The sequence below is a fragment of the Amblyomma americanum genome, chromosome 1 (genome assembly GCF_052857255.1).
Source record: "Amblyomma americanum isolate KBUSLIRL-KWMA chromosome 1, ASM5285725v1, whole genome shotgun sequence".
In the NCBI taxonomy this organism is placed as follows: Eukaryota; Metazoa; Arthropoda; class Arachnida; order Ixodida; family Ixodidae; genus Amblyomma; species Amblyomma americanum.
The window spans coordinates 555,924,376-555,945,269 of record NC_135497.1 but is presented as its reverse complement, the minus strand read 5'-3'; the positions used below and the strand labels follow the sequence as shown (position 1 = coordinate 555,945,269).

The window sequence follows — 20,894 nt, the reverse complement described above, 5'->3', positions numbered from 1 at the left end:
CAAACATATTAAGAAAGCCAACAGTCATCGAAACCAAGGTGCATAGGGGAATGTTTTCTTTGTTTTTAGTTCCTAATGCCAATGTATTGGTTTAAAGAAAATTCTTATAAACCAGCAGAAAAAACAATCATGCCGCCGATGAGATCCGAACCCAAGACCTCTGAATATCGCGTCCTGTGCTCTTACCAACTGAGATACGACTACAGCTGTCCAATCTGCAGCTTTCGTTGGTATTTATGTTTTGCGTGTAAGGGAACCTTTAGAGTGTTCACCAGTGCCAGCCTAGTTCATAGCGGTGGACGTAGCACGTCCTATAATACCGCAAGTGTGAGGTAGAACGTCATCTAACGGCGAGGGCGGAAACTGTGCGAGAGCCCTCTTATGCTACCTAAGGCAACAAGGCTGCCAGAACCGAGACCCCCGTTAAGATATTAGCAGACAAGGCAAATGAAATGAGGGGCTCGTTTGATAAACATATTAAGGAAGCCAACAGTACCGAAACCAAGGTGCATATGAGAATGCTATCTATTTTTTTTTAAATTTCTAATGCCAATCAATTGGTTTAAAGAAAATTCATATAAACCAGCAGAAAAAACGACCATGCGGCCGGTGGCATCCGAAACCTCGACCTCCGAATATCGCGTCCGCTGCTCTTACCAACTGAGCTACGGTAATGGCTGTCGAATCTGCTGCTTTCGTGGGTATTTATGTTTTGCGTGTAAGCGAACCTTGAGAGTGTTCACCAGAGCCACCCTCGTCCATAGCGGTGGACGTAGCACGTCCTGTAATACCGCTGGATGGATGGATGGATGGATGGATGGATGGATACGGCTGAACCCTTTACATCGGGCGGTGGCTCAAGCCACCTAGCCATGTCTTGTGAAATTTTACTCCTGTCTTGCTTTTAGCCACCAATCAGATAACCTTCGCTTGGTTACTTCTAACCTCTTAAAATCCACTTTCCCCTCACTATCCCTAAACCCCAATGCCTTGGGTAAGTCAGCCCCGCTGCCTTCCACTGTAGGGTGAAGCCCTTTACAGAAAAGTATCAAGTGTTCAGCCGTTTCCTCCTCCTCTCCGCACGCAATGCACAAAGTGTCTATCTCCTGGTACCTGACTCTATACGTCTTAGTCCGCAAAACTCCAGTCCTGGCCTCAAACAGCAAAGAACTTCCCCTACAATTATCATAGATATTTTCTTTGACAATTTCCTGTTTAAAGGTCCGGTATGTTTCCAGTGCCGATTTCGTCAGCATCCCTGTTTTCCACAGCGCTCTCTCTGTTCCTTTAACTTTTTTCTTAACCGATAAATGCTGATTTGCCCCCTTACTGCTGTCCAGATATTTGCTTGTCAATTTTCTAGTTCGCTTTCTCCAATTCGTGTCAACATTCTTTATATACAGGTATCTGAAAACTTTCCTAGCCCACCGCTTTTACTCCATTCTTCTCAATCGTTCCTCAAATGCTATCTTACTGCTAGCCTCTCTGCTCTCGAAAGACGCCCATCCCATATCCCCCTGTACCCCCTGATTTGGTGTATTGCCATGTGCTCCCAAAGCTAACCTCCCTACTCCCCGTTGCCTAATTTCCCGCCTTGCTTGAACATCTGGCCTCATAGTGTGACGTAGAACGTCATCTAACGGCGAGGGCGGAAACTGCGAGAGCCCTCTTATTCTACCTATAGCATCAAGACTGCCAGAAATAAGACCCCCGTTAAGCTATTAGCAGACAAGACAAATGAAATGAAGGACTCGTCTGACAAGCATATTAAGGAAGGCAACAGTCACCGAAACGAAAGTGCATATGAGAATGCTATCTATTTATTTTAATTTCTAATGCCAATCAATTGGTTTAAAGAAAATTCATATAAACCAGCAGAAAAAACGACCATGCGGCCTGTGGCATCCGAGACCTCGACCTCCGAATATCGCGTCCGCTGCTCTTACCAGCTGAGCTACGGTAATGGCTGTCGAATCTGCTGCTTTCGTGGGTATTTATGTTTTGCGTATAAGCGAACCTTGAGAGTGTTCACCAGCGCCACCCTCGTCCATAGCGGTGGACGTAGCACGTCCTGTAATACCGCAAGCGTGACGTAGAACGTCATCTAACGGTGAGGGCAGAAACTTCGAGAGCCCTCTTATACTAGCTATGGCATCAAGGCTGCCAGAAATGAGACCTCCGTTAACCTATTAGCAGACAAGGGAAGTGAAATGAGGGGCTGGTTTGACAAACATATTAAGGAAGCCAACAGTCACCGAAACCAAGATGCATAGGGGAATGTTTTCTTTTTTTAATTTCTAATGGCAATCAATTGGTTTAGAGAAAATTCTTATAAACCAGAAGAAAAAACAACCATACCGCCTGTGGGATCCGAACCCACGACCTCTGAATATCGTGTACGCTTCTCTTACCATCTGAGCTACGGAAACGGCTGTCCAATCTGCTGCTTTCGTGGGTATTTATGTTTTGCGTGTAAGCGAACCTTGAGAGTGTTCACCAGCGCCACCCTTGTCCATAGCGGTGGACGTTGCACGTCCTGTAATACCGCAAGTGTGACGTAGAACGTCATCTGACTGCGAGGGCGGAAACTGTGCGAGAGCCCTCTTATGCTACCTATGGCATCAAGACTGCCAGAACCGAGACCCCCGTTAAGCTATTAGCAGACAAGGCAAATGAAATGAGAGGCTCGTTTGATAAACATATTAAGGAAGCCAACAGTCACCGAAACCAAGGTGCATAGGGGAAAGTTTTCTATTTTTTTTAATTACTAATGCCAATAAATTGGTTTAAAGAAAGTTACTTATCAACCAGCAGAAAAAACAACCATGCCGCCGGTGGGATCCGAACCTACGACCTCCAAATATCGCGTCCGGTGCTCTTACCAACTGAGCTACGGCGACGGCTGTCCAATCTGCTGCTTTCGTGTGTATTTATGTTTTGCGTGTAAGCGAACCTTGAGAGTGTTCACCAGCGCCACCCTCGTCCATAGCGGTGGACGTAGCAAATCTTGTAATACCGCAAGCGTTACGTAGAACGTCATCTAACGGCGAGGGCGGATACTGCGAGAGCCCTCTTATACTACCTATAGCATCAACACTGCCAGAAATGAGATCCCCGTTAAGCTATTAGCAGACAAGGCAAATGAAATGAGGGGCTGGTTTTACAAACATATTAAGGAAGCCAACAGTCACCGAAACCAAGGTGCATAGGGAAATGTTTTCTATTTTTTTATATTTCTAATGCCAATCAATTGGTTTAAAGAAAATTACTTATAAACGAGCAGAAAAAAACAACCATGCCGCCGGTGGGATCCGAACCCACGACCTCCGAATATCGCGACCGCTGCTCTTACCATCTGAGCTAAGGAAACGGCTGTCCAATCTGCTGCTTTCGTGGGTGTTTATGTTTTGCGTGTAAGCGAGCCTTGAGAGTGCTCACCAGCGCCACCCTCGTCCATAGCGGTGGACGTAGCTCGTCCTGTAATACCGCAAGAGTGATTTAGAACGTTATCTAACGGCGAGGGCGGAAACTGCGAGAGCCCTCTTATGCTACCTATGGCATCAAGACATCCAGACCCGAGACCCCCGTTAAGCTATTAGCAGACAAGGCAAATGAAATGAGGGGCTGGTTTTACAAACATATTAAGGAAGCCAACAGTCACCGAAACCAAGGTGCATAGGGAAATGTTTTCTATTTTTTTTATATTTCTAATGCCAATCAATTGGTTTAAAGAAAATTACTTATAAACGAGCAGAAAAAAACAACCATGCCGTCGTTGGGATCCGAACCCACGACCTCCGAATATCACGTGCGCTGCTCTCACCAACTGAGCTACGGCGACGGCTGTCCAATCTGCTGCTTTCGTGGGTGTTTATGTTTTGCGTGTAAGCGAGCCTTGAGAGTGTTCACCAGCGGCACCCTCGTCCATAGCGGTGGACGTAGCTCGTCCTGTAATACCGCAAGTGTGATTTAGAACGTCATCTAACGGCGAGGGCGGGAACTGCGAGAGCCCTCTTATACTACCTATAGCATCAAGACTGCCAGAAATGAGACCCCCGTTAAGCTATTAGCAGACAAGGGAAATGAAATGAGGGGCTGGTTGACAAACATATTAAGGAAGCCAACAGTCACCGAAACCAAGGTGCATAGGGAAATGTTTTCTATTTGTTTTATATTTCTAATGCCAATCAATTGGTTTAAAGAAAATTACATATAAACGAGCAGAAAAAAACAACCATGCCGCCGGAGGGATCCGTACCCACGAACTCCGAAAATCACGTCCGCTGCTCTCACCAACTGAGCTACGGCGACGGCTGTCCAATCTGCTGCTTTCGTGGGTATTTACGTTTTGCGTGTAAGCGAACCTTGAGAGTGTTCACCAGCGCCATCCTCGTCCATAGCGGTGGACGTAGCACGTCCTGTAATACCGCAAGCGTGACGTAGAACGTCATCTAACGGTGAGGGCGGAAACTTCGAGAGCCCTCTTATACTAGCTATGGCATCAAGGCTGCCAGAAATGAGACCTCCGTTAAGCTATTAGAAGCTATTAGCAGACAAGGGAAGTGAAATGAGGGGCTGGTTTGACAAACATATTAAGGAAGCCAACAGTCACCGAAACCAAGATGCATAGGGGAATGTTTTCTTTTTTTAATTTCTAATGGCAATCAATTGGTTTAGAGAAAATTCTTATAAACCAGAAGAAAAAACAACCATGCCGCCGGTGGGATCCGAACCCACGACCTCTGAATATCGTGTCCGCTGCTCTTACCATCTGAGCTACGGAAACGGCTGTCCAATCTGCTGCTTTCGTGGGTATTTATGTTTTGCGTGTAAGCGAACCTTGATAGTGTTCACTAGCGCCACCCTTGTCCATAGCGGTGGACGTTGCACGTCCTGTAATACCGCAAGTGTGACGTAGAACGTCATCTGACTTCGAGGGCGGAAACTGTGCGAGAGCCCTCTTATGCTACCTATGGCATCAAGACTGCCAGAACCGAGACCCCCGTTAAGCTATTAGCAGACAAGGCAAATGAAATGAGAGGCTCGTTGATAAACATATTAGGGAAGCCAACAGTCACCGAAACCAAGGTGCATAGGGGAATGTTTTCTATTTTTTTTAATTAATAATGCTAATAAATTGGTTTAAAGAAAGTTACTCTTAAACGAGCAGAAAAAAGCAACCATGCCGCCGGTGGGATCCGAACCCTCGACCTCTGAATATCGCGTCCGCTGCTCTTACCAACTGATCTACGGCGACGGCTTACCAATCTGCTGCTTTCGTGGGTATTTACGTTTTGCGTGTAAGCGAACCTTGAGAGTGTTCACCAGCGCCACCCTCGTCCATAGCGGTGGACGTAGCTCGTCCTGTAATACCGCAAGTGTGGCGTAAAACGTCATCTAAAGGCGAATGCGGAAACTATGCGAGAGTCCTCTTATGCTGCCTGTGGCATCAAGGCTGCCAGAACCGAGACCCCGTTAAGCTATTAGCAAAGAAGGCAAATGAAATGAGGGGCTCGTTTGATAAACATATAAAGGAAGCCAACAGTCACCGAAACCAAGGTGCGTATGGGAATTTTTTCTATTTTTTTTATTTACTAATGCCAATCAATTCGTTTAAAGAAAATTACTATCAACCAGCAGAACAAACAACCATGCCGCCGGAGGGATCCGAACCTACGACTTCCAAATATCGCGTCCGGTGCTCTTACCAACTGAGCTACGGCGACGGCTGTCCAATCTGCTGCTTTCATGTGTATTTATGTTTTGCGTGTAAGCGAACCTTGAGAGTGTTCACCAGAGCCACCCTCGTCCATAGCGGTGGACGTAGCACGTCCTGTAATACCGCAAGCGTGACGTAGAACGTCATCTAACGGTGAGGGCGGAAACTTCGAGAGCCCTCTTATACTAGCTATGGCATCAAGACTGCCAGGAATGAGACCCCCGTTAAGCTATTAGCAGACAAGGGAAATGAAATGAGGGGCTGGTTTTACAAACATTTTAAGGAAACCAACAGTCACCGAAACCAAGGTGCATAGAGGAATGCTTTCTTTTTTTAATTTCTAATGCCAATCAATTGGTTTAAAGAAAATTCTTATAAACCAGCAGAAAAAAGAACCATGCCTCCGGTGGGATCCAAACCCACGTACTCCGAATTTCGCGTCCGCTGCTCTTACCAACTGAGCTACGGAAACGGCTGTCCAATCTGCTGCTTTCGTGGGTGTTTATGTTTTTCGTGTAAGCGAACCTTGAGAGTGTTCACCAGCGTCCCCCCTCGTCCATAGCGGTGGAGTAGCACGTCCTGTAATGCCGCAAGTGTGACGTGGAACTTCATCTAACGGCGAGGGCGGAAACTGTGCGAGAGCCCTCTTATGCTACCTATGGCATCAAGACTGCCAGACCCGAGACCCCCGTTAAGCTATTAGCAGACAAGGCAAATGAAATGAGGGGCTCGTTTGACAAACATATTAAGGAAGCCATCAGTCACCGAAACCATGGTGCATAGGGGAGTTTTATAATTTTTAATTTGTAATGCCAATCAATTGGCTTAAAGAAAATTACTTATAAACGAGCAGAAAAAACAACCATGCCGCAGGTGGGATCCGAACCCACCACCTCCGAATATCAGGTGCGGTGCTCTTACCAACTGAGCGACGGCGACGGCTGTCCGATCTGCTGCTTTCGTGGGTATTTACGTTTTGCGTTTAGGCGAACCTTGAGAGTGTTCACCAGTGCCACCCTCGTCCATAGCGGTGGACGTAGCACGTCCTGTAATAACGCAAGTGTGATGTAGAACGTCATCTAACGGCGAGGGCGGAAACTGTGCGAGAACCCTCTTATGCTACTTATGGCATCAAGACTGCCAGAAACGAGACCCCCGTTAAGCTATTAGCAGACAAGGCAAATGAAATGAGAGGCTCGTTTGATAAACATAATAAGGAAGCCAACAGTCACCGAAACCAAGGTGCATAGGGGAATGTTTTCTATGTTTTTAATTACTAATGCCAATAAATTGGTTTAAAGAAAATTACTTATCAACCAGAAGAACAAACAACCATGCCGCCGGTGGGATCCGAACCTACGACCTCCAAATATCGCGTCCGGTGCTCTTACCAACTGAGCTACGGCGACTGCTGTCCAATCTGCTGCTTTCGTGGGTGTTTATGTTTTGCGTGTAAGGGAACGTCTAGAGTGTTCAACAGCGCAACGCTCGTCCATAGCGGTGGGCGTAGCACGTCCTGTAGTGCCGCAAGTGTGGCGTAAAACGTCATCTAACGGCGAGGGCGGAAACTGTGCGAGAGCCCTCTTATGCTACCTACGGCATCAAGGCTGCCAGAATCGAGACCCCCGTTAAGCTATTAGCAGACAAGGCAAATGAAATTAGGGGCGCGTTTGATAAACATATTAAGGAAGCCAACAGTTACTGAAACCAAGGTGCATAGGGGAATTCTTTCTATTTTTTAATTACTAATGCCAATCAATTGGTTTAAAGAAAATTACTTATAAACGAGCAGAAAAAACAACCTTGCCGCCGGTGGGATCCGTACCCACGAACTCCGAATATCACGTCCGCTGCTCTCACCAACTGAGCTACGGCGACGGCTGTCCAATCTGCTGCTTTCGTGGGTATTTACGTTTTGCGTGTAAGCGAACCTTGAGAGTGTTCACCAGCGCCACCCTCGTCCATAGCGGTGGACGTAGCTCGTCCTGTAATACCACAAGTGTGATTTGGAACGTAATCTAACGGCGAGGGCGGAAACTGTGCGAGCGCCCTCTTATGCTACCTATGGCATCAAGTCTGCCAGACCCGAGACCCCCGTTAAGCTATTAGCAGAAAGGCAAATGAAATGAGGGGCTCGTTTGACAAACATATTAAGGAAGCCAACAGTCACCGAAACCAAGGTGCATCAGGGAGTTTTCTATTTTTTTAATTTCTAATGCCAATGGATTGGTTTAAAGAAAATTACTTATATGCGAGCAGAAAAAAACAACCATGCCGCCGGTGGGACCCGAACCCACAACCTCCGAATATCGCGTCCGGTGCTCTTACCAACTGAACTACGGCGACGGCTGTCCAATCTGCTGCTTTCGTGGGTATTTACGTTTTGCGTGTAAGCGAACCTTGAGAGTGTTCACCAGCGCCACCCTCGTCCATAGCGTTGGACGTAGCTCGTCCTGTAATACCGCAAGTGTGATTTAGAACGTTATCTAACGGCGAGGGCGGAAACTGTGCGAGCGCCCTCTTATGCTACCTATGGCATAAAGTCTGCCAAACCCGAGACCCCCGTTAAGCTATTAGCAGACAAGGCAAATGAAATGAGGGGCTCGTTCGACAAACATATTAAGAAAGCCAACAGTCATCGTAACCAAGGTGCATAAGGGAATGTTTTCTTTTTTTGAATTTCTAATGCCAATCTATTGGTTTATAGAAAATTCTTATAAACCAGCCGAAAAAATAACCATGCCGCCGGTGGCGTCTGAACCCTCGACCTCCGAATATCGCGTCCGCTGCTCTTACCATCTGAGCTACGGCAACGGCTGTCCAATCTGCTCCTTTCGTGGGTATTTATGTTTTGCGTGTAAGCGAACCTTGAGAGTGTTCACCAGAGCCACCCTCGTCCATAGTGGTGGACGTAGAACGTCCTGTAATACCGCAAGTGTGACGTAGAACGTCATCTAACGGCGAGGGCGGAAACTGCGAGAGCCCTCTTATTCTACCTATAGCCTCAAGACTGCCAGAAATGAGACCCCCGTTAAGCTATTAGAAGACAAGGCAAATGAAATGAGGCGCTCGTTTGACAAACATATTAAGAAAGCCAACAGTCATCGAAACCAAGGTGCATAGTTGAATGTTTTCTTTTTTTTTAATTTCTAATGCCAATGTATTGGTTTAAAGAAAATTCATATAAACCAGCAGAAAAAACAACCATGCCGCCGGTGGAATCCGAACCCTCGACCTCTGAATATCGCGTCAGCTGCTCTTACCAACTGAGCTACGGCGACGGCTGTCCAATCTGCAGCTTTCGTTGGTATTTATGTTTTGCGTGTAAGGGAACCTTGAGAGTGTTCACCAGTGCCAGCCTAGTTCATAGCGGTGGACGTAGCACGTCCTGTAATACAGCAAGTGTGACGTGGAATTTCATCTAACGGCGAGGACGGAAACTGTGCGACAGCCCTCTTATGCTACCTATGGCATCAAGACTGCCAGAACCGAGACCCCCGTTACGCTATTAGCAGACAAGGCAAATAAAATGAGGGGCTCGTTTGACAAACATATTAAGAAAGCCAACAGTCATCGAAACCAAGGTGCATAGGGGAATGTTTTCTTTTTTTTTAGTTCCTAATGCCAATGTATTGGTTTAAAGAAAATTCTTATAAACCAGCAGAAAAAACAACCATGCCGCCGATGAGATCCGAACCCACGACCTCTGAATATCGCGTCCGGTGCTCTTACCAACTGAGCTACGGCGACGGCTGTCCAATCTGCAGCTTTCGTTGGTATTTATGTTTTGCGTGTAAGGGAACCTTTAGAGTGTTCACCAGTGCCAGCCTAGTTCATAGCGGTGGACGTAGCACGTCCTATAATACCGCAAGTGTGATGTAGAACGTCATCTAACGGCGAGGGCGGAAACTGTGCGAGAGCCCTCATATGCTACCTACGGCATCAAGGCTGCCAGAACCGAGACCCCCGTTAAGCTATCAGCAGACAAGGCAAATGAAATTAGGGGCGCGTTTGATAAACATATTAAGGAAGCCAACAGTTACTGAAACCAAGGTGCATAGGGGAATTCTTTCTATTTTTTTATTACTAATGCCAATCAATTGGTTTAAAGAAAATTACTTATAAACGAGCAGAAAAAACAACCATGCCGTCCCGAACCCACCACCTCCGAATATCACGTCCGCTGCTCTTACCAACTGAGCTACGGCTACGGCTGTCCAATCTGCTGCTTTCGTGGGTATTTAAGTTTTGCGTTTAAGCGAACCTTGAGAGTGTTCACCAGTGCCACCCTCGTCCATAGCGGTGGGCGTAGCACGTCCTGTAATACCACAAGTGTGATTTAGAACGTAATCTAACGGCGAGGGCAGAAACTGCGAGAGGCCTCTTATGCTACCTATGGCATCAAGTCTGCCAGACCCGAGACCCCCGTTAAGCTATTAGCAGAAAGGCAAATGAAATGAGGGGCTCGTTTGACAAACATATTAAGGAAGCCAACAGTCACCGAAACCAAGGTGCATCGGGGAGTTTTCTATTTTTTTAATTTCTAATGCCAATGGATTGGTTTAAGGAAAATTACTTATATGTGAGCAGAAAAAACAACCATGCCGCCGGTGGGATCCGAACCCACGACCTCCGAATATCGCGTCGTCTGCTCTTGCCATCTGAGCTACGGAAACGGCTATCCAATCTGCTGCTTTCGTGGGTTTTTATGATTTTCGTGTATGCGAGCCTTGAGAGTGTTCACCAGCGCCACCCTCGTCCATAGCGGTGGACGTAGCACGTCCTCAAATACCGCAAGCGTGACGTAGAACGTCATCTAACGGCGAGGGCGGGAACTGCGAGAGCCCTCTTATACTACCTATAGCATCAAGACTGCCAGAAATGAGACCCCCGTTAAGCTATTAGCAGACAAGGGAAGTGAAATGAGGGGCTGGTTTGACAAACATATTAAGGAAGCCAACAGTCACCGAAACCAAGATGCATAGGGGAATGTTTTCTTTTTTTAATTTCTAATGGCAATCAATTGGTTTAGAGAAAATTCTTATAAACCAGAAGAAAAAACAACCATGCCGCCGGTGGGATCCGAACCCACGACCTCTGAATATCGTGTCCGCTGCTCTTACCATCTGAGCTACGGAAACGGCTGTCCAATCTGCTGCTTTCGTGGGTATTTATGTTTTGCGTGTAAGCGAACCTTGATAGTGTTCACTAGCGCCACCCTTGTCCATAGCGGTGGACGTTGCACGTCCTGTAATACCGCAAGTGTGACGTAGAACGTCATCTGACTGCGAGGGCGGAAACTGTGCGAGAGCCCTCTTATGCTACCTATGGCATCAAGACTGCCAGAACCGAGACCCCCGTTAAGCTATTAGCAGACAAGGCAAATGAAATGAGAGGCTCGTTTGATAAACATATTAAGGAAGCCAACAGTCACCGAAACCAAGGTGCATAGGGGAATGTTTTCTATTTTTTTTAATTACGAATGCTAATAAATTGGTTTAAAGAAAGTTACTCTTAAACGAGCAGAAAAAAGCAACCATGCCGCCGGTGGGATCCGAACCCTCGACCTCCGAATATCGCGTCCGGTGCTCTTACCAACTGAACTACGGCGACGGCTGTCCAATCTGCTGCTTTCGTGGGTATTTACGTTTTGCGTGTAAGCGAACCTTGAGAGTGTTCACCAGCGCCACCCTCGTCCATAGCGGTGGACGTAGCTCGTCCTGTAATACCGCAAGTGTGATTTAGAACGTTATCTAACGGCGAGGGCGGAAACTGTGCGAGCGCCCTCTTATGCTACCTATGGCATAAAGTCTGCCAGACCCGAGACCCCCGTTAAGCTATTAGAAGACAAGGCAAATGAAATGAGGCGCTCGTTTGACAAACATATTAAGAAAGCCAACAGTCATCGAAACCAAGGTGCATAGTTGAATGTTTTCTTTTTTTTTTAATTTCTAATGCCAATGTATTGGTTTAAAGAAAATTCATATAAACCAGCAGAAAAAACAACCATGCCGCCGGTGGAATCCGAACCCTCGACCTCTGAATATCGCGTCAGCTGCTCTTACCAACTGAGCTACGGCGACGGCTGTCCAATCTGCAGCTTTCGTTGGTATTTATGTTTTGCGTGTAAGGGAACCTTGAGAGTGTTCACCAGTGCCAGCCTAGTTCATAGCGGTGGACGTAGCACGTCCTGTAATACAGCAAGTGTGACGTGGAATTTCATCTAACGGCGAGGACGGAAACTGTGCGACAGCCCTCTTATGCTACCTATGGCATCAAGACTGCCAGAACCGAGACCCCCGTTACGCTATTAGCAGACAAGGCAAATAAAATGAGGGGCTCGTTTGACAAACATATTAAGAAAGCCAACAGTCATCGAAACCAAGGTGCATAGGGGAATGTTTTCTTTTTTTTTAGTTCCTAATGCCAATGTATTGGTTTAAAGAAAATTCTTATAAACCAGCAGAAAAAACAACCATGCCGCCGATGAGATCCGAACCCACGACCTCTGAATATCGCGTCCGGTGCTCTTACCAACTGAGCTACGGCGACGGCTGTCCAATCTGCAGCTTTCGTTGGTATTTATGTTTTGCGTGTAAGGGAACCTTTAGAGTGTTCACCAGTGCCAGCCTAGTTCATAGCGGTGGACGTAGCACGTCCTATAATACCGCAAGTGTGATGTAGAACGTCATCTAACGGCGAGGGCGGAAACTGTGCGAGAGCCCTCATATGCTACCTACGGCATCAAGGCTGCCAGAACCGAGACCCCCGTTAAGCTATCAGCAGACAAGGCAAATGAAATTAGGGGCGCGTTTGATAAACATATTAAGGAAGCCAACAGTTACTGAAACCAAGGTGCATAGGGGAATTCTTTCTATTTTTTTATTACTAATGCCAATCAATTGGTTTAAAGAAAATTACTTATAAACGAGCAGAAAAAACAACCATGCCGTCCCGAACCCACCACCTCCGAATATCACGTCCGCTGCTCTTACCAACTGAGCTACGGCTACGGCTGTCCAATCTGCTGCTTTCGTGGGTATTTAAGTTTTGCGTTTAAGCGAACCTTGAGAGTGTTCACCAGTGCCACCCTCGTCCATAGCGGTGGGCGTAGCACGTCCTGTAATACCACAAGTGTGATTTAGAACGTAATCTAACGGCGAGGGCAGAAACTGCGAGAGGCCTCTTATGCTACCTATGGCATCAAGTCTGCCAGACCCGAGACCCCCGTTAAGCTATTAGCAGAAAGGCAAATGAAATGAGGGGCTCGTTTGACAAACATATTAAGGAAGCCAACAGTCACCGAAACCAAGGTGCATCGGGGAGTTTTCTATTTTTTTAATTTCTAATGCCAATGGATTGGTTTAAGGAAAATTACTTATATGTGAGCAGAAAAAACAACCATGCCGCCGGTGGGATCCGAACCCACGACCTCCGAATATCGCGTCGTCTGCTCTTGCCATCTGAGCTACGGAAACGGCTATCCAATCTGCTGCTTTCGTGGGTTTTTATGATTTTCGTGTATGCGAGCCTTGAGAGTGTTCACCAGCGCCACCCTCGTCCATAGCGGTGGACGTAGCACGTCCTCAAATACCGCAAGCGTGACGTAGAACGTCATCTAACGGCGAGGGCGGGAACTGCGAGAGCCCTCTTATACTACCTATAGCATCAAGACTGCCAGAAATGAGACCCCCGTTAAGCTATTAGCAGACAAGGCAAATGAAATGAGGGGCTGGTTTGACAAACATATTAAGGAAGCCAACAGTCACCGAAACCAAGGTGCATAGGGAAATGTTTTCTATTTTTTTATATTTCTAATGCCAATCAATTGGTTTAAAGAAAATTACATATAAACGAGCAGAAAAAAACAACCATGCCGCCGGAGGGATCCGTACCCACGAACTCCGAAAATCACGTCCGCTGCTCTCACCAACTGAGCTACGGCGACGGCTGTCCAATCTGCTGCTTTCGTGGGTATTTACGTTTTGCGTGTAAGCGAACCTTGAGAGTGTTCACCAGCGCCACCCTCGTCCATAGCGGTGGACGTAGCACGTCCTGTAATACCGCAAGCGTGACGTAGAACGTCATCTAACGGTGAGGGCGGAAACTTCGAGAGCCCTCTTATACTAGCTATGGCATCAAGGCTGCCAGAAATGAGACCTCCGTTAAGCTATTAGCAGACAAGGGAAGTGAAATGAGGGGCTGGTTTGACAAACATATTAAGGAAGCCAACAGTCACCGAAACCAAGATGCATAGGGGAATGTTTTCTTTTTTTAATTTCTAATGGCAATCAATTGGTTTAGAGAAAATTCTTATAAACCAGAAGAAAAAACAACCATGCCGCCGGTGGGATCCGAACCCACGACCTCTGAATATCGTGTCCGCTGCTCTTACCATCTGAGCTACGGAAACGGCTGTCCAATCTGCTGCTTTCGTGGGTATTTATGTTTTGCGTGTAAGCGAACCTTGATAGTGTTCACTAGCGCCACCCTTGTCCATAGCGGTGGACGTTGCACGTCCTGTAATACCGCAAGTGTGACGTAGAACGTCATCTGACTGCGAGGGCGGAAACTGTGCGAGAGCCCTCTTATGCTACCTATGGCATCAAGACTGCCAGAACCGAGACCCCCGTTAAGCTATTAGCAGACAAGGCAAATGAAATGAGAGGCTCGTTTGATAAACATATTAAGGAAGCCAACAGTCACCGAAACCAAGGTGCATAGGGGAATGTTTTCTATTTTTTTTAATTACGAATGCTAATAAATTGGTTTAAAGAAAGTTACTCTTAAACGAGCAGAAAAAAGCAACCATGCCGCCGGTGGGATCCGAACCCTCGACCTCCGAATATCGCGTCCGGTGCTCTTACCAACTGAACTACGGCGACGGCTGTCCAATCTGCTGCTTTCGTGGGTATTTACGTTTTGCGTGTAAGCGAACCTTGAGAGTGTTCACCAGCGCCACCCTCGTCCATAGCGGTGGACGTAGCTCGTCCTGTAATACCGCAAGTGTGATTTAGAACGTTATCTAACGGCGAGGGCGGAAACTGTGCGAGCGCCCTCTTATGCTACCTATGGCATAAAGTCTGCCAGACCCGAGACCCCCGTTAAGCTATTAGCTGACAAGGCAAATGAAATGAGGGGCTCGTTCGACAAACATATTAAGAAAGCCAACAGTCATCGTAACCAAGGTGCATAAGGGAATGTTTTCTTTTTTTGAATTTCTAATGCCAATCTATTGGTTTATAGAAAATTCTTATAAACCAGCCGAAAAAATAACCATGCCGCCGGTGGCGTCTGAACCCTCGACCTCCGAATATCGCGTCCGCTGCTCTTACCATCTGAGCTACGGCAACGGCTGTCCAATCTGCTGCTTTCGTGGGTATTTATGTTTTGTGTGTAAGCGAACCTTGAGAGTGTTCACCAGAGCCACCCTCGTCCATAGCGGTGGACGTAGAACGTCCTGTAATACCGCAAGTGTGACGTAGAACGTCATCTAACGGCGAGGGCGGAAACTGCGAGAGCCCTCTTATTCTACCTATAGCATCAAGACTGCCAGAAATGAGACCCCCGTTAAGCTATTAGCAGACAAGACAAATGAAATGAAGGACTCGTCTGACAAATATATTAAGAAAGCCAAAAGTCATCGAAACCAAGGTGCATAGGGGAATGTTTTCTTTTTTTTAGTTCCTAATGCCAATGTATTGGTTTAAAGAAAATTCTTATAAACCAGCAGAAAAAACAACCATGCCGCCGATGAGATCCGAACCCACGACCTCTGAATATCGCGTCTGGTGCTCTTACCAACTGAGCTACGGCGACGGCTGTCCAATCTGCAGCTTTCGTTGGTATTTATGTTTTGCGTGTAAGCGAACCTTGAGAGTGTTCACCAGTGCCACCCTCGTCCATAGTGGTGGACATAGCACGTCCTGTTATATAGCAAGTGTGATTTAGAACGTTGTCTAACGGCGAGGGCGGAAACTGTGCGAGAGCCCTCTTATGCTACCTATGGCATCAAGACTGCCAGAACCGAGACCCCCGTTAAAGCTATTAGCAGACAAGGCAAATAAAATGAGGGGCTCGTTTGACAAACATATTAAGAAAGCCAACAGTCATCGAAACCAAGGTGCATAGGGGAATGTTTTCTTTTTTTTTAGTTCCTAATGCCAATGTATTGGTTTAAAGAAAATTCTTATAAACCAGCAGAAAAAACAACCATGCCGCCGATGAGATCCGAACCCACGACCTCTGAATATCGCGTCCGGTGCTCTTACCAACTGAGCTACGGCGACGGCTGTCTAACCTGCTGATTTCGTGGGTATTTATGTTTTGCGTGTAAACGAACCTCTAGAGTGTTCAACAGCGCAATGCTCGTCCATAGCGGTGGGCGTAGCACGTCCTGTATTTCCGCAAGTGTGGCGTAAAACGTCATCTAACGGCGAGGGCGGAAACTGTGCGAGAGCCCTCTTATGCTACCTACGGCATCAAGGCTGCCAGAACCGAGACCCCTGCTAAGCCTATCAGCAGACAAGGCAAATGAAATTAGGGGCGCGTTTGATAAACATATTAAGGAAGCCAACAGTTACTGAAACCAAGGTGCATAGGGGAATTCTTTCTATTTTTTTAATTACTAATGCCAATCAATTGGTTTAAAGAAAATTACTTATAAACGAGCAGAAAAAACAACCATGCCGTCGGTGGGATCCGAACCCACCACCTCCGAATATCACGTCCGGTGCTCTTACCAACTGAGCTACGGCTACGGCTGTCCAATCTGCTGCTTTCGTGGGTATTTAGGTTTTGCGTTTAAGCGAACCTTGAGAGTGTTCACCAGTGCCACCCTCGTCCATAGCGGCGGACGTAGCACGTCCTGTAATACCACAAGTGTGATGTAGAACGTCATCTAACGGCGAGGGCGGAAACTGTGCGAGAGCCCTCTTATGCTACCTATGGCATCAAGACTGCCAGAACCGAGACCCCCGTTAAGCTATTAGCAGACAAGGCAAATGAAATGAGGGGCTCGTTTGACAAACATATTAAGGAAGCCAACAGTCACCGAAACCAAGGTGCATAGAGAAATGATTTCTATTTTATTATATTTCAAATGCCAATCAATTGGTTATAAAAAAATTACTTATAAACGAGCAGAAAAAACAACCATGCCGCCGGTGGGATCCGAACCCACGACCTCCGAATATCGCGTCCGCTGCTCTTGCCATCTGAGCTACGGAAACGGCTGTCCAATCTGCTGCTTTCGTGGGTGTTTATGTTTTGCGTTTAAGCGAACCTTGAGAGTGTTCACCAGTGCCACCCTCGTCCATAGCGGCGGACGTAGCACGTCCTGTAATACCGCAAGTGTGACGTAGAACGTCATCTAACGGCGAGGACGGAAACTGCGAGAGCCCTCTTATTCTACCTATAGCATCAAGACTGCCAGAAATGAGACCCCCGTTAAGCTATTAGCAGACAAGACAAATGAAATGAAGGACTCGTCTGACAAATATATTAAGAAAGCCAACAGTCATCGAAACCAAGGTGCATAGGGGAATGTTTTCTTTTTTTTTAGTTCCTAATGCCAATGTATTGGTTTAAAGAAAATTCTTATAAACCAGCAGAAAAAACAACCATGCCGCCGATGAGATCCGAACCCACGACCTCTGAATATCGCGTCCGGTGCTCTTACCAACTGAGCTACGGCGACGGCTGTCCAATCTGCAGCTTTCGTTGGTATTTATGTTTTGCGTGTAAGGGAACCTTTAGAGTGTTCACCAGTGCCACCCTCGTCCATAGCGGTGGACGTAGCACGTCCTGTAGTGCCGCAAGTGTGGCGTAAAACGTCATCTAAAGGCGAATGCGGAAACTGTACGAGAGTCCTCTTATGCTGCCTGTGGCATCAAGGCTGCCAGAACCGAGACCCCGTTAAGCTATTAGCAAAGAAGGCAAATGAAATGAGGGGCTGGTTTGACAAACATTTTAAGGAAACCAACAGTCACCGAAACCAAGGTGCATAGAGGAATGCTTTCTTTTTTTAATTTCTAATGCCAATCAATTGGTTTAAAGAAAATTCTTATAAACCAGCAGAAAAAAGAACCATGCCTCCGGTGGGATCCAAACCCACGTCCTCCGAATTTCGCGTCCGCTGCTCTTACCAACTGAGCTACGGAAACGGCTGTCCAATCTGCTGCTTTCGTGGGTGTTTATGTTTTGCGTGTAAGCGAACCTTGAGAGTGTTCACCAGTGCCACCCTCGTCCATAGCGGTGGACGTAGCACGTCCTGTAATACCACAAGTGTGATGTAGAACGTCATCTAACGGCGAGGGCGGAAACTGTGGGAGAGCCCTCTTATGCTACCTATGGCATCAAGACTGCCAGAACCGAGACCCCCGTTAAGCTATTAGCAGACAAGGCAAATGAAATGAGGGGCTCGTTTGACAAACATATTAAGGAAGCCAACAGTCACCGATACCAAGGTGCATAGGGAAATGATTTCTATTTTTTTTATATTTCTAATGCCAATCAATTGGTTTAAAGAAAATTACATATAAACGAGCAGAACAAAACAACCATGCCGCCGGTGGGATCCGTACCCACGAACTCCGAATATCACGTCCGCTGCTCTCACCAACTGAGCTACGGCGACGGCTGTCCAATCTGCTGCTTTCGTGGGTATTTACGTTTTGCGTGTAAGCGAACCTTGAGAGTGTTCACCAGCGCCACCCTCGTCCATAGCGGTGGACGTAGCTCGTCCTGTAATACCGCAAGTGTGATTTAGAACGTTATCTAACGGCGAGGGCGGAAACTGTGCGAGCGCCCTCTTATGCTACCTATGGCATCAAGTCTGCCAGACCCGAGACCCCCGTTAAGCTATTAGCAGAAAGGCAAATGAAATGAGGGGCTCGTTTGACAAACATATTAAGGAAGCCAACAGTCACCGAAACCAAGGTGCATCGGGGAGTTTTCTATTTTTTTAATTTCTAATGCCAATGGATTGGTTTAAAGAAAATTACTTATATGCGAGCAGAAAAAAACAACCATGCCGCCGGTGGGACCCGAACCCACAACCTCCGAATATCGCGTCCGGTGCTCTTACCAACTGAACTACGGCGACGGCTGTCCAATCTGCTGCTTTCGTGGGTATTTACGTTTTGCGTGTAAGCGAACCTTGAGAGTGTTCACCAGCGCCACCCTCGTCCATAGCGGTGGACGTAGCTCGTCCTGTAATACCGCAAGTGTGATTTAGAACGTTATCTAACGGCGAGGGCGGAAACTGTGCGAGCGCCCTCTTATGCTACCTATGGCATAAAGTCTGCCAGACCCGAGACCCCCGTTAAGCTATTAGCAGACAAGGCAAATGAAATGAGGGGCTCGTTCGACAAACATATTAAGAAAGCCAACAGTCATCGTAACCAAGGTGCATAAGGGAATGTTTTCTTTTTTTGAATTTCTAATGCCAATCTATTGGTTTATAGAAAATTCTTATAAACCAGCCGAAAAAATAACCATGCCGCCGGTGGCGTCTGAACCCTCGACCTCCGAATATCGCGTCCGCTGCTCTTACCATCTGAGCTACGGCAACGGCTGTCCAATCTGCTCCTTTCGTGGGTATTTATGTTTTGCGTGTAAGCGAACCTTGAGAGTGTTCACCAGAGCCACCCTCGTCCATAGCGGTGGACGTAGAACGTCCTGTAATACCGCAAGTGTGACGTAGAACGTCATCTAACGGCGAGGGCGGAAACTGCGAGAGCCCTCTTATTCTACCTATAGCCTCAAGACTGCCAGAAATGAGACCCCCGTTAAGCTATTAGCAGACAAGACAAATGAAATGAAGGACTCGTCTGACAAATATATTAAGAAAGCCAACAGTCATCGAAACCAAGGTGCATAGGGGAATGTTTTCTTTTTTTTTTAGTTCCTAATGCCAATGTATTGGTTTAAAGAAAATTCTTATAAACCAGCAGAAAAAACAACCATGCCGCCGATGAGATCCGAACCCACGACCTCTGAATATCGCGTCCGGTGCTCTTACCAACTGAGCTACGGCGACGGCTGTCCAATCTGCAGCTTTCGTGGGTGTTTATGTTTTGCGTGTAAGCGAGCCTTGAGAGTGTTCACCAGCGGCACCCTCGTCCATAGCGGTGGACGTAGCTCGTCCTGTAATACCGCAAGTGTGATTTAGAACGTTATCTAACGGCGAGGGCGGAAACTGTGCGAGAGCCCTCTTATGCTACCTATCGCATCAAGTCTGCCAGACCCGAGACCCCCGTTAAGCTATTAGCAGACAAGGCAAATGAAATGAGGGGCTCGTTTGACAAACATATTAAGGAAGCCAACAGTCACAGAAACCAAGGTGCATCGGGGAGTTTTCTATTTTTTTAATTTCTAATGCCAATGGATTGGTTTAAAGAAAATTACTTATATGTGAGCAGAATAAACAACCATGCCGCCGGTGGGATCCGAACCCACGACCTCCGAATATCAGGTCCGGTGCTCTTACCAACTGAGCGACGGCGACGGCTGTCCGATCTGCTGCTTTCGTGGGTATTTACGTTTTGCGTTTAGGCGAACCTTGAGAGGGTTCACCAGTGCCACCCTCGTCCATAGCGGTGGACGTAGCACGTCCTGTAATAACGCAAGTGTGATGTAGAACGTCATCTAACGGCGAGGGCGGAAACTGTGCGAGAGCCCTCTTATGCTACTTATGGCATCAAGACTGCCAGAAACGAGACCCCCGTTAAGCTATTAGCAGACAAGGCAAATGAAATGAGAGGCTCGTTTGATAAACATAATAAGGAAGCCAACAGTCACCGAAACCAAGGTGCATAGGGGAATGTTTTCTATGTTTTTAATTACTAATGCCAATAAATTGGTTTAAAGAAAATTGCTTATCAACCAGAAGAAAAAACAACCATGCCGCCGGTGGGATCCGAACCTACGACCTCCAAATATCGCGTCCGGTGCTCTTACCAACTGAGCTACGGCGACTGCTGTCCAATCTGCTGCTTTCGTGGGTGTTTATGTTTTGCGCGTAAGCGAGCCTTGAGAGTGTTCACCAGCGGCACCCTCGTCCATAGCGGTGGACGTAGCTCGTCATGTAATACCGCAAGTGTGATTTAGAACGTTATCTAACGGCGAGGGCGGAAACTGTGCGAGAGCCCTCTTATGCTACCTATCGCATCAA

At 47.0% G+C, this 20,894-nt stretch overlaps 1 non-coding gene across 1 annotated transcript; it reads right to left on the bottom strand.

Moving 5' to 3' along the window:
* Positions 1 to 20,154: 20,154 nt before the first annotated feature.
* On the bottom strand, positions 20,155 to 20,228 carry TRNAS-UGA (transfer RNA serine (anticodon UGA)). The gene has a single exon. It is a non-coding gene; the product is annotated as a tRNA-Ser (tRNA).
* Between the last annotated feature and the right edge of the window lie 666 nt (positions 20,229 to 20,894).